General features: G+C 38.0%; 1 protein-coding gene across 3 annotated transcripts in view; it reads left to right on the top strand.

The window, feature by feature from the left end:
- FGF14 (fibroblast growth factor 14) overlaps positions 1-16,167 on the top strand; it is a 416,306-nt gene that overhangs the window by 227,000 nt on the left and 173,139 nt on the right. Inside the window, exon 2 of one of the 3 annotated variants that reach the window (XM_052785899.1) lies at positions 9,144-9,183. The exons of the other annotated variants lie outside the window; for them this stretch is intronic. The gene's annotated coding sequence lies outside the window, so the exon portion shown is untranslated. The remainder of the gene's footprint in view (positions 1-9,143; positions 9,184-16,167) is intronic. 3 annotated transcript variants of the gene reach the window in all.

Consider the following 16,167-nt stretch of genomic DNA (forward strand, 5'->3'; position numbering starts at 1 on the left):
TAAAATTCTCAGCTGTTCTGCAGTGATGATATTACTCTTCTCCTACGTTGAAGTGTTGAACGCGGTGTGTCTTCATATTACAAAAATAAGTTCCTAGTTCCTATGGATCTGTATGTAATTGGTTGACTACAGTCAGATCACTCAAAGAAGAAAAGTGTTCATTTGTATTTATTTGCACAAATATTTATCTTTTGTGGTTTTAATCACCTATAAACCGGAAGACATTTGACTTCTGATTTTTTTAGGTAAAATATTCCAGCTCATGTGACTGAGATGTCGATGTTATTAAATTAGGCATTTTCCTTTTTGGGTGGTGTAATTTTTTTTCCAGGTTACTTACATCTTTTGAGATGCAAATGGTAAAACAGAACAAGTGATCTTATTTTCCAAACTAGCTAAGACTCTCAGAGGTTTCTTTAAATTGAACTCCAACAACTCATGTTTATCTTGAGAAGTGCTGAGAGTCCTTCAGACTTTGCAGGGAGCTCTTCAGTTTGCCTCACCTGACTCCTTGAGCTAAGAAATTCGTAACCTCTTCCAGGCAGCGCCCAGCGCTGCTTCCCTTGACCTGCGTGGCAGCGTCTTTGTTCAGGGATCAATTTTCTTCTCTGGCGATTGCATAACGCTGCGTTAAATCCAACTTCCAGTCCTTGCCGTGGTCAGAATATTCCAGAATGTTCTTGGGACGATGTCAGAAACCTCAATATTTGAGCAGAGTAATGGATTTTTCCCTGGCTGATTATCAGTCACATGCAGAACTTGGAAGGAGGCTGTCGATGGTGTGGCCCGGGACGTCCCTGGCTGACAGTTATTAGAGAGGTCAGGAAGGGAGATTACTGTCATCCTTAAAAAATGTCTGTCCTCTGAGGAAACTCCACAAAGAGAATAGGAGGAGGTGCCAGTGGCTTCAGAAACTCATGGCAAGCAGTGACAGGTCCCATTCCCTATACTGCTACGCATCATCCGGCTGGCTGTTAGCATTCCCTGGTATAGAAACAGTGGTCATACGTGGGATGTAAGAGAGAACGTACGCACGTGGGTGTGCTGGACTCTGCCGTTCCCAGGGGTTTACAGCTGTCGTCCGTTGCCTAACGATGGGCAGGTTTGGGGGGAGCAGCGTTACAGGGCAGGGAGGATCACGCGCGTCTTGGGGTTCATTTGCGGGCGTGGGGATAGCCTGCCGTTGGGCAGCTTTGCTGCAGCAGGTTGATCGTGTGTACGATTACTATGTTGACTGATATGAAATCGAATTTTGTGGCGTTTCCCCTACTTGTCAGGAAATTTGGAGACTCTTTGGGGTAGAAATCCATTCAAATTTTTTTCTGTGAAAAAATTTGGTAGCGGGATGTGAAGCCAGATTAAATTATCGTGTTTTGAAGGACAGCTGGTTAGGAAATTAAAATCTTCAGTCAGTCTAGGGTAATAAAGTATTTAACCCACATGAGTCTTTTGTAGTACATATTAGGAACTATCATGTTCTATTCGCTTGGTAAATATACTTTCTTTTTTAGTAGTTCTCAGTGCATTTAAGTGAGCAGATTCTTGCCTCGTATCTTAATTTGATTATGTCTTATGCTGTCCTTCCTTATTATTTCACAAAAGTTAAGAGGGTGTGTAGCAGGCTGTATCTTCTTTCCACTTAATATGTTTGCAGAGCTGGACATGGTGCTGGAAAATATATTTAAGGTCCAAATTAACTCCAGTACTATTAAGGCATTTTTCACTTGGTGTCAGTGGAAAAAGATTGGGCTTCCTAAACTAGATTTTTCTTTTTCTAAACCACCAGCAAGATACTCCAATCTTATCTAGCTATCAAAATAAGACATCAGCTTTTTGAAGATGCTAAGTATGTCAGTTGATAAACATTTTGGAAAATCTTTTTTAGGTACCTGAGTGGAAGCTGGGCAATTAGAAGAATCATCTACAAAGCATTTCTTAATGGCTCTTTCTGAGGCTAGCACATAGAGGAGATAGCTCAGTATTCATTTATTCACTCATTGGAGAGGTGTAGCAGGACCAAGTGAATGTGCGCAAATCTAATCTATAATCACTAGTCTTATGTGGCAAGTTACAACAACTGACGAAGGGTGAGTCATCCTTCCCATAAAAAGAAAGGGCTTTAAAAGGTACAGGAGACAGGTAGGTACTTCATTTTCCATGGAGCATGCCGTTTATTTTTCTTTCCTTTTGAGCCCATTCTTGAGATTTTTCGGCAGAAGAACCAAGACGTTTAAAAAAATAAGTAGATTAGGAAATAAGCATTTGTCATGCTGTACAATGTGCTGGACCCATAATAATTGCTGATGCAAGTTAGGTACCACTCAACAGCTGTCTGATATGCAGGCTGGACAAAACACCAGCCCTGCATTCAAGCTGTTACAGCCCAGAATAATGTGTTCTTATTGCTTTAGCACATAATATTCTTTAAAGAAAAAGTTAATAAGCAATGCACTGAGGGAATATAATCAACACTTCTACAATTGCTGTTAGTCAGCTTAGCTCCTCTTCTAATGCTCGAGGGGGTACAAGTTTTAAAAACAGCCCAGTTGTTACATGTTAGAGTGAATTATCGTAGCATACAAAAAGACCTCAGTATTCAAATGCAGTTCTACAACCGTAGGCATTTAAATGCTGTGTCTAAACACGTAGATGTATTGTATAATTTTTATGGGTTCTAAAAACTGTTTTAGGTTGTCAGAATAGTGTGCTGTTGAGACCTACAGAAACACTGAGATTTCTAGAAAGATATTCAAGTGTTATTTACTTACCTGCACTCTACTTACTGTGTGGATGTTTCTTTCATGTATTTCTTCTTTTTAAGGCTAATTATACTCTCTTAAAATCTATTTTCAGCTTTCCTTTTGCTGTCAGTCTCCCCCTGACACACACACACTCTCTTTCTCTTATTCTGTCGTCTCCAATTCTTTTCCATCTCTCCATAATGTTCTCTTTCTCTCCTCCAAGAGTGCTTCCTCACTCTGTTCACACGGGGGTTCAGCTTGTGTAATTGGGAATCATACTTTCTCCTCCAGGTTAGGTATCCTGTCATCACCCCTCTTGACTTTCATATAAAACCTACATGTAGCACTTTATCTTCTCATCGCATATTCCTGCTCTTCTCTTTTATAAAAGCCTTTGCATCTGTTTTCTAGAGGATTTTCTCTTCTGTCTTTTGTGATGGCCATTGTATGCTATTCACTGAAGTTTGGGGGTTTTTTAGTATTATTTTGTCAGATTCACACTTAGATTGCTGCTTTACATTAGAAAGTGTATCATTCATTGTGTATTCTCAAACAAAAAAAGTATCTTTATATGGCCAGAAACTCGAAACACTACAAATAAGTGTCTTTATCTCGAGGCAGAATTAAAGCAGCAAGTAGTCTTTCCAAAGAAACGATGGACAAACAGCCACAACTGAATAGCTTTGCACAGAGATTGTATAGTTAGACCTGTTCCTTATACTGCAGTAGTACCACAGAGGCCCAGTTATAGTCCAGAAACCCACTGTGTGCTGTCAAAACTGAGAGCAAAATTGATTTACGTGCTCTAACTTTCAGACAACTGAGGAATGACATCCTTCCTTGAGGAAGCATCTCTCTTAAATTTGTCAGTGCAGCAACTATAACAGAGGTCAGTTGTAATATGATGTTATTCTAGTATTTCTTGGATAAGCTTGGTAGAGTAATATAAATAACTTTTTTCCCTGAGTGGCTAGTGTTCCTTGTAGTCCCCGTAATCATATCACATCAGACCTGCACTTAACTACAGTGTTTATATCCTAGGGAATTCATGCTGTCTTCTTCCCCTCCCCAAGGCACCTTGAACATAATTCTCTTCATGTGCAAATGGCTTAAAATAATAAACATGGTACTGTCAAACTGTAATTGTTTATGAAGCAAACTTGGGATAGCAAAAGGTGCTGATTTATAAATAAAATAAACTCATTTAATTAAGTGACTGCATTTTTACAGCTGGTATTTGCTTGATGCATTGCCTGTCTACAGTACAGTGAGTGATTAACTGTTGTGACTAGAGAATAATTATTAATTATATTGCAATTTGTGAGCTGTTATGTGCATATCTAATAACTCTGGTTGTGCTATGAAGGCTGTTGGGCCAGAGGAGGTTAGTTACCTTTCTAAACAATTATGAAATGTCTACGGTGCACTGTATACTCCAGTATGTGCATTTATAGTGAGCTATCTAGTACATAAACCTAATTGACCCAGACAATAAATCCCTGGTCTAGAATCCTTTCACCATTATTTTCACTATGACGATAACAGCTAAAAATAAAAAGACTCTAGAGAAACAAAATTGTGTGGTCTCATGAAGGTTGTTTGCACGCCCCTCTGAAATGTGTGAAAAATGTCCAGTCTCCTTCATTTAATAAATGTTACCATTATTGTAGATTTGTACTTTTTCACTTTTCTGAGCAGTATCGGTATAGGAGTAAAAGCCTGAAAACTGAACGCCATACTCTCATTGAGTAGGTATTTTATTCCTTTCTTCTGTCTTTGCTTTCTTCCACCTCCAGCATCTAAAACGCTGTGGTTGTGTGGCGATTGCAATACTGCTCTCTATGTTCATCTTTCAGAGATAGCTGAGCCTCCCCCAAAGAAATGTTCTGTCCTATTTTTCAGATTTCATCTTAATTTTATTTTCTTATGTCCCTTCTTCTCTTAGCCCACAAAATAACTTTCCATACAACAAGCAATATAGCTCCACCAACTTCAGAGGAGGAAACAAAGAAAATTTAATACTGGAAGGTGTAAACAATCCAGTTGCATGCTACTTTAGTTCACTGGCTCTATTAACACTTGTGCTTCTGAGCCCAAGGCTTTTGCTTCCAAAGGACAATGGGGTGTTCAGGCATGAGGTATATCTCTTTTTGTACGTGCCTTAAAGATAGCTGAGGGGAAAAAAAAAAAAAAATCATATTCAAACTTTTATCAGTGTTATTGGCCCATGTGTCACAGGTTGCCTCTGTCTCTTGGAGAACTGGGAAAATTACATCGTACTAGCTCTGAGCACTGCATGTTGTCATAGAAATATCCAATATCACTGACACCCTGGCAGCGCACAGTCAGTTAGTTGTAGCTGTCTCATTTCCTCAGTCTACTTCTCAGTGCCCCAGGGTTCATTGTTTGTGGTTTTTTTTAATGTTTTTTTTTGGTTTTGGTTTTGTTTTTTTTTTTTTTTAAATCTTTTCCCCTCCTTTGCCAACAGACTTTCAAGGAAACCAGGAGTTCCAGTATTTGAATGGTTTTTTTAGGTGTGTGTCTTCTGCTTAAGCTCATGCTAAAATGTAGGCTGCAGATACAGCTGGGAATAGTCTCTTTTTCGAATTTTGGGAGAAATTTCCATTTCTGCTTTTTTCTTGTTAAATCATTAAATGATCCCTCAGTAGCCTTTTTTAAAGTTCTTGTATGTTCCTTGGCTTTATTACTTTTTATTCCCCCCCCCAAGTATTCCTGCAGCTGATGTGTTCTTTACAATTACTCAAGCTGTCCCTCACCTCCACTGCCCAATAGGTGGTCTTTTTGTAACTGTTCTTACTATTTAGTCATTCTCTTTTTTAATAGTCATTCACTCCGTACTCTTTATTCTGTGTACATTCACCACTTGCTAAACAGTGTGTCCCAGCTAGAAAAGACTGTCCCTTTTGCAGAAATAGCTTATTTTCTTTTTGTTTCTGCATTGCCTGCTTCTAATCCAGCATTATGGCTGTCTTCTACTCAGACCAGTGGTACCTGTTGCTCAAATGATGACATTTATAAGGATACAAAACTTTACCAAAAAAAATTGTTTTGCAGATCAGTAGGAGAGCTCCCACGTGGGATAGTTTTATTCTGAGGGGGGAAAAAAAAAAAAAAAATTTCTAGCAATTTTGAGACAAATTTGCAAGAACCTGTAGGGTATAATATTTACCACCAAAAAAATGGCCAATTCAGTTTTTGATTGAGTATGGAGTTTCAACAGGTATTTCCAACATTACATCTTTTGTATAGAGAAACCACCACTTCCCATAAAGCTTCTGCGACTTCAGTAGAGCTGGTTGGGATCAAACATTTTTTCTGTAGGAGAAAGAATGATTAAAAATATCTGTATTTCATTTCAGTAAAAGTATGTTTAACTAAAATCAGCGCTTTGGTGATTTTGCCAAAGAACAAATTTTGCACTGTAGGAATTGCTTATATAATTTTTTGGCAAACTTTTCATTCTAAAGGATCTTCCAGGCACCAGAAGTGAACGACATCTCTTACTGTGCTCTCTGTGGGTTTCATGGCCATTAACGTGTTTTTGGCAAGAAAACCATATGTATTATTTGGAATGAAGATGACTGAGTGCAGAGTTTATGGGCCTAAGAGCATTACGCTTGTGTTAACCAGCACCGTGCAGTGAGATTTGGGCCTCCTTCGGTATTTCGTACTATGTACGCTGTGCAGGCTTTACTCCAATGAATCCGGGCAGGCACCGCGTATCTGACAGCAAACTGCATTTAACGATGATGTAATCTGACTGCTAGGTCTATTAGGATAGTCCAGCTGAATAAAAAGTGTAGGAAGGAAGGGAGTTTGAACTTGTATGGGAAATCCAAGCCTGCTGTCCTCTGTCTTCGGTGGCTGATGTGCGTAAGCAAGACTTGACTGGAGCTCAAGGTGGTTGTAGGGTCAAAACAGGCTGCACAGCCAAAAAGCCAGAAATGCAGCCCCGTGCTGCAGATGCTGGTTATGCTCCATGTTGGAATTTCTACCTGAGATCCTTTCTCCTCTGGAAAACATTTCTGCAGGTACAACAGCAGACGTGTTACGTCCTCTGGATCTGTAGCAAGATGCTGACTTTGAGCCTAATTGAAGGCTCTCGTTCAGGTAACCCAGCCATGAATGGTGTATTTGGGAAGCCAGAGGTTACTGGGTATTGTGGTAGCTGTACCACTTGTCTGTGTGCAGGAGCTATGGGATCCAGTTTGCCTTGTCGTACCTAACCCAGTGGGTCATCTGGTGGTGCTGCGTTCTCCTGTTCTCTTGTGACCTGTGGCTTTTCAGTTTTCTTGGCTGTCATCAGCAAATACCTTCTCTTTGCTACCTGAAAATAGAAGTTTATAGAGTATTTTGTAGCTACAACAAGGCAAATAGGTAATTTATTTTGCTTTCAATCTATTTTAATTGCTCTGTTCCCTGGGACTGACAGAACATTTCTATTTTCTCCCAGTTTCTCTGACTCTGAGTTTATATTTTTTAGATATTGGGTTATTTGATATTCAACCAGCCTTCAAAGTTTACATCTGTTGGGTTTACTCTTGGAAAAAAAATAGCCTATAGAAGATGAATATTTATTTTAATTCTTTTCTTGGATTTTGCTTCTTCCATCATACTGCTGTTCCCTCTTGCTCCTGTGACTCAATTATATTGTTCTAAAGGAGAGTTGAAAAGGAGTTGAAGAATTTTAACCTTCATATGTTCAAACCTTTGCATCTGGTGTAGATAAAATTTTTATAAAGATCTTTTTTATATTAAAAAAAAAATCACTCTCTAAAGGTTGCAAGCTTCTCAAGACTGTAATAATTATTCCAAAATGTACAGCTTAATGGCATTCCAATTCCTACAGCTTAGTGAATGAACTGTAGCTCCTGTGTGAATTGATATAGAGGAGTGATTTATGTTTTTCTCAAGAACAGCTCTTTTATAATCCAGAACTAACAGTTACAAGAAATGTGTTTAAGGTGTCAGGAAACTGCATTTCTAAAGCTTGTCCTGTTGTAACATTTGACCAGTTAATGCATGAGTATGTAACTCCCTCTCTCCTCCCCTTTTGGCTTAGTTGTCTACTTATACTTCAAGATTTAAATGTGTGTAGAGACAGTGACATAACCTCCTGCAGCAAGGTATGTATTTCAACGGATATTCTTTCAATCTTCTTGAACTTACCTACAACCAGCTTTGACCCACCTACCTCGCTCTGTTTAGTAGTAATTCCATCATATTTGTCTTATAACTATAACATCGGTTTCTCTTTATATTTTTAAGCATTGAAGCTGGTTTACATCTGTTGAGCTCTTTTATTTTAGGATAGTTTTGTTATCAAGTGATCTCTGAAGTTATTGTTTGTTAATTCCCCTTTCCAGTAAGATCATCAAAAACCACTTCTTAGTGCTCAAGAAGTTTCTGTAGCTGCAGCATCCAAGATACAAGTTGCCAGACAATACGGAAAGGGTAGTCTGTATTTCAAAATATGGATATTCCAAAATTCTCGGTGTGAGTCTCTTTGAGCCCTCTCATTTGCTTCTACACAAACACCCGTTGGAGTCAGACTTCATTATTTTTCTGAACCAACTACTTCCAGATGAATTTGTTTGTGTAGTGTGTGTTTTTTTTCCTTCAGTTTTCAGCATTATATATGAATTGCTATACTTCTTGGTTTTCTTAAGAGCCATCAGATGTACTTGCATCTTCCCTGACCTAGACCACACTCACTTGAAGAAGACGTCTGTTTTGTTCTATGAGAAAGGAAGGGTTTAGTAATACTTGAAACAAGCATTTCTTAGTGCTGTGAAGATACTCCACTGCGTACAAAAAACCCTTAGATGTCTCCTGCTCATGAGCAGTGTATTGAAAGCATTTTAATCTTCTAGACCAAAGGACTGAGGCAGCAACATCTGCTACATACAAAGCTGAGATTTGATCCTTGATACAGTTCTTGCCACTATTGTTATCAATGAGACTTATTGCTTAATCTGGATGATTTTGATTGAAGAGTTCCTCAGGCTGGCAATTAAGAGGAGCCTATCTCCCGATTTCATTTCTTACCACTTCTGCTTGTTGTATGGAATCTTGTTTTGTAGGATGGGAGGAGACAGGACATACAAAAATGTAAAATTACGTACTAGTAATTGTGTTTGTCATAGTCTTGTTTTCTCCCATCCTACCTTCCTCTCTCTTTCCCCTTTTTCCATTATACTGACTTTCTCCATCATAGTATATTTCCTAACTCTACAAAATTTATTCCTATTTTTTTAATGACTACAAGGGGGAGAAAGGGTGGAAGTTTACTGTATGTAATACCCCTGTGATTGACAGTCTTTTTGCCTCCTGCTTCCTAGTAGGTAGATAACGCTTGCTGTATGGGATCTTGTTTTGTAGGGTGGAAGAAGAGGGAGGACTACAACAAACACAAATAGTGGTATGTAATTTTCCCTTTCTCCTTTGTCTCTCCCTACTTACCAGTCTTAACACAGAATGTGCTCATTCATATGATGATGCCTTGTACTGCTATTTGCTGCTTTTTATAAAAACACACCTTCCAAATTTTTGTTAGTTAATTGCCTGAGGCATTTCAAGAAAAAATACAAATTAAATACTATGTATGACACATAGGTAGTGGTCGGATTGTGCTCACTCTTGGCCACAGTGTGACTGAACTTAAACTGAGCAGGTTCTATATCCCGTTGCGACATCTAAAGTCCTCTGGTCATCCAGTATCTTTTAAAATATTTAACAGGCTACTGTGTGTGGGATTTTGGAGAAAACAGCTGTGATGGGGAAAGGGTAATTGTCCTTCTATTTAAGATAAAATTGACTACATGCATAGAGTGTGCTATCTTTTTGAAAAGCTAATACTGTAGAGCTGATAGAGAACAGCCTGATTTTCTGGGTCAAGTTTCATCAAAATATTGTAAACTTAAATTCTAGTTGCAGAATCTTAATTAGTTTGAATGGCACAGCGAGATGGTACCCAGCTGTGCGTAACACAGATTGTCGGGAGGTTAGAGGGAATTTTCTCATAAAATGGAGGGGAAGATTGCTGTTAGGCAGAGAAGTTGTCTTATTGCTAAGGGTAGGACAGCACTTTAAAAAGTACCGTGTTGTGTAGTGTTTGAACATTTCACTTAAAAGCACAGAAGTTACTCAAAAAATGTTGTCATTTTGTTTGGGGTTTGGGGTTTTTTTTCTGTCATAAGGCTAATGCTTCTGCCCACTTGTTAAAATGGTACAAATTGGCAGTGTTTATCAGGCAGATATATCACATCTGATCATACCAGATCATTATAGCTGCAGCAGAAAGATTATGGAAAAAATGCTTTATTGAATTCAGTTATCAAGAGGAATAGAGAAAAGCAAATGATGTGTCAAAAACTTGTTTCAAGAAAGGTACTATCTTCATTAGGCCAATTTTTCTGAGTGTTGTTCTGGGTTGTTGGTTCACTATTGACTGAGAAGGAACATGTCTGCCCAGTGAATCATTCCTAGTTTCTATGACACCCCTAAGATCTGCATAGTACAGCTACAGCAAAAAACGAGTCATATTTTCAAGTTCTGAATAGCTGTGATAATTACGAAACAAAAGCTGCATTTGTATTTGCCATGATGAACAGAAAGCTTTTCCATTTCAGTTGAAAACAGGAACAAAATCCAGTAAATCCTCAACAGAGTAGTGAATCTGCACTCCTCTTGGTAAGAACCTGTTAGGGATCAGATCCTGTACATTAGCTGATCTGCACAGATTGTGTGTCAAGAAAGTAAATGGAAAAGGTAGAATAAACTTTTATCTGTTTGATACTCAATAAAATAGAATCTTTTTTTTTTTTTTTTTTTCCTGTGAATAGAAGAACTGGTTGTAATGGATTACTTTAATCCTCAGCATGCTGTTGTTGTTTGTGGACTGACGCGATGCCTATGGTCAGCATAATTCTTTTCTTTCTACTGTGAAATTAGAAACAAAGGCGTTTTGGATGATCTGTCTGTGCTTGGTCTATTTAAAAGGAAGCTCAGCCTTTCGGTGGAGAAATTCTTCCCAGACTAGGGTAAAACCTAAATTCATGTTGTCAACATGGAGCAAAACTACTCCATCATGCTGGAAAATGAATCCCCAAAGCATATTTTATTTAAATAATAACTGCATGTTGTGGAAAAGTATGAAGTAAGATGATAGAGAACTAATTAAGATGTAGAGGTTTTGTACTGTTGGCATTTGGAAAAAAAGTTAATTGCTTTTATTCTGAGGCTCATAACATTACCATTAATTTTCATGATAACTTTATTGCGTAGACATGACACATTGAATAGAGCTGTCTGTTTGACAGAAAGTGCACGGGCTACTAAGATATCAAGAAAAATGGCACTTTAAAAGTTTCAGAAGGATGTATAATTACTGTGGATTAAGTTTTACTTGAACTGGGTGTGGAGGGGGTTGCTTTGCTTTTTTTCTTTTTTTTTTTTTTTTTTTTTTAACGGGATCGTGATTCGTCTACATAACCATCACAAAACCTGTGGATATGATAGCTGCCTTCTCCCCATGCACCATGTTGTCCACTTTAATTTCAAGAGTTGTTCTTGGCCCGTAGTGGAGTGGCCACTACCTCCGGATTATACTGGTACATATTATCTTTATCTCGGTACTGTGGATGAAATTTTAATGGGAATGGGTGTCGAATAGTGACTCTTTTAGCAGTCGGAGTGGAGACGTAACAGTGGAACCTGGGGACTCCTGAAGAGTCCTAGATATCTCTGCGGCACCTAGAAATCCTGCTTAGCAGCAAAGATCCCAGTATCTCTTTTGGCTGAATTGCGAATGTAAAATATATGTTGCAGCACGTCAGTCTTGTATTTGCTGTGTTCCCTGCAAACAAAGTTTGCAACAACCCTCCTAATGTGATGAAGTAGATACAGCAATTTGCTAAGAATACAACAAACCTTTTTAATCAAAGCTTTCCTATGGACATAAGTAGATGCTTAGTAGCAGGTGTGTGGGTGTATTTTCTGCCATTTGCTAGATTTTTGTAATTTTTCTGTTATAAATAATGAAAAGTGACACTTAAGAATACTAAAGGGTAGATTTTGAGAATGTATACTTAGAGTATGAAGTTTCATGTATTTTACAAAATAACATTCTGGTTCTTCAGTCATACTGAATTTTTACAATCTAAATTAAAAAGATGGCATGGCTTGAATTGCTTCAGTACCTGAAAACTGCTGTTCAGGTGTAACAAATCAGATTAATAGTAGTTCTATGTTCATGCCTGTTTATTTTGCAGCTGGGCTATACTTTTGGCTCGCTTTTCTTTGACCCATAGCTTACAATTTTCTTGTTTTATGCTAAAGATGTTATGTTTATTTTACCATGAATAGAATGACTGTTGCCTTTAAAATAATTTCTGGTGTCCTCTGGGTTTGATCTTTTAGCCTGTAATTATTATAACAAGTTTATAAATATGCTCATCCATTCTTTCTGCCTGTTTTGAGCTATTTCTAATTCTCATTAGCAGTAGTAAGAGAGGAGATTTCTCTTGTTAAACACTGAGATGGGATTCTGGAGGTACTGTGAAGAGAAAATCGTTAGTCATGGACTCGATGTCCAAACAAAATAGACGTCAGCCAAAGAGAAGCAGCAACCTTCTTATGCATCTACTTCCCAGGGAAGGAGAATTACCAAACTGTTACCTTTCTTGAGGCTGAGGTGAGGCAAGCCTGTAGTGCATAAGCAATGAAACTCAAATCATTCTATGATTCTTTCAATCTATTAAATGAATTCCAGTCTAATGCTGCTCAAAAAACAAATTTGTAGCTCTGAGAGTTCTGCTCGTTTTGTTCATGTGGCTTTTTGATAATTTCTTCTGCATTGTAAATATGTCTATTAAATTTTCTCTATAAGGGAGACATTTAGAGAAGCAACACTTCTCTTTTCAACAGATGACCTGTTTCCCAGTGAAAAGAACTATGTGCTTTCTAACAGTTTATAACACAAAGAGGGATTAATGATCTTAACAGAAGTTTGATTTCTTTACCTTATAAAGAAGAAAACAGAAACATTGGGCTTTATCCTCTTGCTTAAGGAACTCTACGCTATCATTGTATTTTCTGGTCAGGAAATTAGTAAAGGTCTTCCTCAGAGACTATCTAACCTTTCCAAAGTTGTCTTACACATGCTAACCTCCTTTAAAAAAAATAAAACTAGACATTTAATAGAGAATTTTCTCCGCAGTCCTTTCATAAAGGAATTTATCTCATATTTAATACATTTGTAGCATATTTCTTCGATAGGCATAACAAAAATAAAGAATAGTCCATTGTGAAGCTTGCACTAATATTAAAAAAAAAAACCAACAGATTTTGTAAAATTGCTGTTCAGGAGGCGTATTGAGACCCCAGGCCCGAGAGGTGTTGACGTGTAGTCATTTCTCTAAGGTAACTTAAGGAGTTCTCACTGAGAAATATGACGTATTTCATATTGTGCAGAATAGGACTCCTTATTTTGGGGTTTTTTTCAGATTCTTTCTCAAATGTTCATGTTAAATATGCTGTTTAAAACATATCTGTTCTACAAAGCATTCAAACCCTGCAGAATCATCCTAGAAAATGAAAGTCATTGCAGTCAACTCTTCCGTTGTGACCATCAATGCATTTCTTCCATCAAGGCATTTTTTCCATCAACATGTTTCTTGTCAAGAATGCCACTCTCTCCGTTGTTTCCAAATGCCAGCCTGAGCTGCTACTGTCAATTCCTTTTCTTTCTGAAAATATTTACTTTCAGGTTAGAAAAAAAAAAAAAAAAATCACTCTGAGTTGGAGATTTGTCTGTATATGAACACACGTAGAAAGCAAATTTTTGCATGTAAAGGAGCCTGTCTTCTATGTTCACCGCACAGAGCAGAACAACACTCTCTGGTCTTACGCTCTGGGCCCGTGAAAGGAGAAATCAACAGCAGCACGTCCTTGCATAAGTGATCTGGAAAAAAGTGGTCCCGTGTTTATGTCTGGACTATACTCTTCACGTACACCAAAGATGTAAATAAATATGTATCAAATGTATCCTAAGCTCTACCATCAGTTTGGTGGTTACTTGTATTCCCTCCAAAACCAGCAGGATTATTTGGCTGGTTTTATGCAGTTTTGAAGAAAATGTCTAATACATAAATAATTTATCAATCAACTGACTTTTAATAAGCAGATATGCAAAATAGAACCATGGCCAGAGGAATTTAATGTAATTAAATGTTCAATAGCACTTATATTATTTCTAACTGAAAAATAATGCTTATTTTATGCTTGAGATGCAATTATACTGGTTTCTGCTTTAGAGCAGAATTCCAAAGAGTTACTGAAATGTCAAAATGTAGACAGGAGGGAGGCCCATGATTGAAAGGACTCTTGCTTCTATGTCTGTCCAACCTGGCTCATTATCAGTACATATTTGGTATTTTGCTGTTCTTCTGAGTTCTTGCCTTATTTATTTGACCTAATGACTGTGATTACATTATTTTCATTTGACCCACTGAGTATGGAATGTTAAACATGTTGATTAAGTGCATTAGAGTCAAATGATTTACCATGGAAACCAAAGGTTTCCCAGTCTTCATGCGATATTCTTGGAACCTGTCTTATTAATAATGGAGTTCGTTTTGCCATCTGCTTAATACCACTGATTTTCTGTGAAGAAAAGGAGGTGAGATGGAGTCTCTGGTTTTGAAAACATGACTCCTTGAAAAAGTTTGAAAAATAAATCTTCTCCATCAAAGGCAAGAGGGCAACTGATTAGCTTTGTAACTCAATCATTTTTTACACTGCTGCTTATCCCCTTCATTAAGATACCAAAATCACATAACTGAACTTACAGAGGTTCTGACTGGGACTCTGCAAGTCAATAGGAGCTGGGGCAGTCAGCCCTCTAAAAATAAATGGCCTGATTTTTATACTTTGGAGGAATTTTCACTCAAGCAAGAAAATTGTCACTGCCAGATGGTGATGGAAGCATTACTACAGCAAGGGGACATTAACAAAGATGCACTCAGCAAGGCAAATTGTTACCATAGTTACAGGATGCTAAGCATTTTTGAATAAATAAATAAACAAATAAAATTAGACTGTATTATTTAGATAGCTCAATGGCAAAAAAAAACTTTGGATGATTTTCCCGTTTTGAAATGGATTTTTTTTCTGCATTCTGCTTAAAACTTTGTTACAACACTCTCTTGCTGACTAGGTGCATTTCTTTCTACCTAAATACCCTTACCAGCTGTATTTATTTTTATTCTAGAACAAATCCTGGTACTTAGTCCCTTTCCTTTCTCCACTCTTCCAGCATATCCGTACAACTGAACAGAGCATAACGGTCCATAGGATTTGTAAACACCTTTTAGGTTTTGATAGCAGAATATGACAAACAGCAAAATTAATGTTGGTGGTGTTACGGCTCCTGAGCGTCCTTAGCCAGTGACTGACCTCCCGTTGTGTTAGTTACCACGCAGAGGGAGTTTTGTGGAAATGTGGCTGCATTAAAGGGTCGCAAATTTGGTATTAGTCACCATAAAGTGGGCCAAATGAAGCCTTAGAGGAGGGAAGAGTTTGTGGTACATAGGAATGTTAAAGCCAGCGTACTTTAGTAAAGGCAGCAGTAGTAATGTGTTTGTTAGTGGTGAACACTTTAAAGAGAAAATGATTTGGTCCCAACAGCAACATGGCCAAAGATGACACCTTTACTGGCGGAGGGGTGTGCTGTGGAGGTTGGGTTTTTTCTTAGCGTCTTGTAAAAGTTGTTTGAGCCAGACTGAAATTTGCAGAACATTTACAAAGCAATGTATTTACATGGAGCAGGGAAAGGGAGGGAGAAGAGGACCCAGGGGAGAATGCTTCTCTTCTTTTGCTAGAAGTAATCATCAGATACCACTTACTTAAACAAAAATTACCACCTACTAAATCAACACAGAAAAGGTTAAGGCCAATCTGGCAGGAGTTTAAAGGTGAGAAATTTCGCAGTTTTACAAATGAGAGAAAGTGGAGCTTCTCTTGGCTCAGCGGAGACATTTTTCTGTGTATTACAACACATAGTGGCCTGACAAAGGCCTGAAAAGGTAGAGATTTGGCACGGGGTGGTTCTTGAACTAGTTTGACAATTTGTTGGTTTATGTAGGAACTGTGGCAGTTCTGTTGCTGTTGGGACCAAATCATTTTCTCTTTAAAGTGTTCACCACCAACCTGAACATATGGAATATTGGTGTTGCTCCCATAGCTGGGCTCTCCTTCCTGCAGCATCACACTGTGTGTTGTATTGGCACCATCTGTCACTATTTTAAATATTTAGATTAATGGTCTAACACTAATCCAACGTCTCAAACTCTTACATCTGTAGAAAGGGAGACAAAGAAACTGATTTCCTCCAGGAAAAGTTGCT

Source organism: Harpia harpyja, chromosome 4 (genome assembly GCF_026419915.1).
Source record: "Harpia harpyja isolate bHarHar1 chromosome 4, bHarHar1 primary haplotype, whole genome shotgun sequence".
NCBI lineage: Eukaryota > Metazoa > Chordata > Aves > Accipitriformes > Accipitridae > Harpia > Harpia harpyja.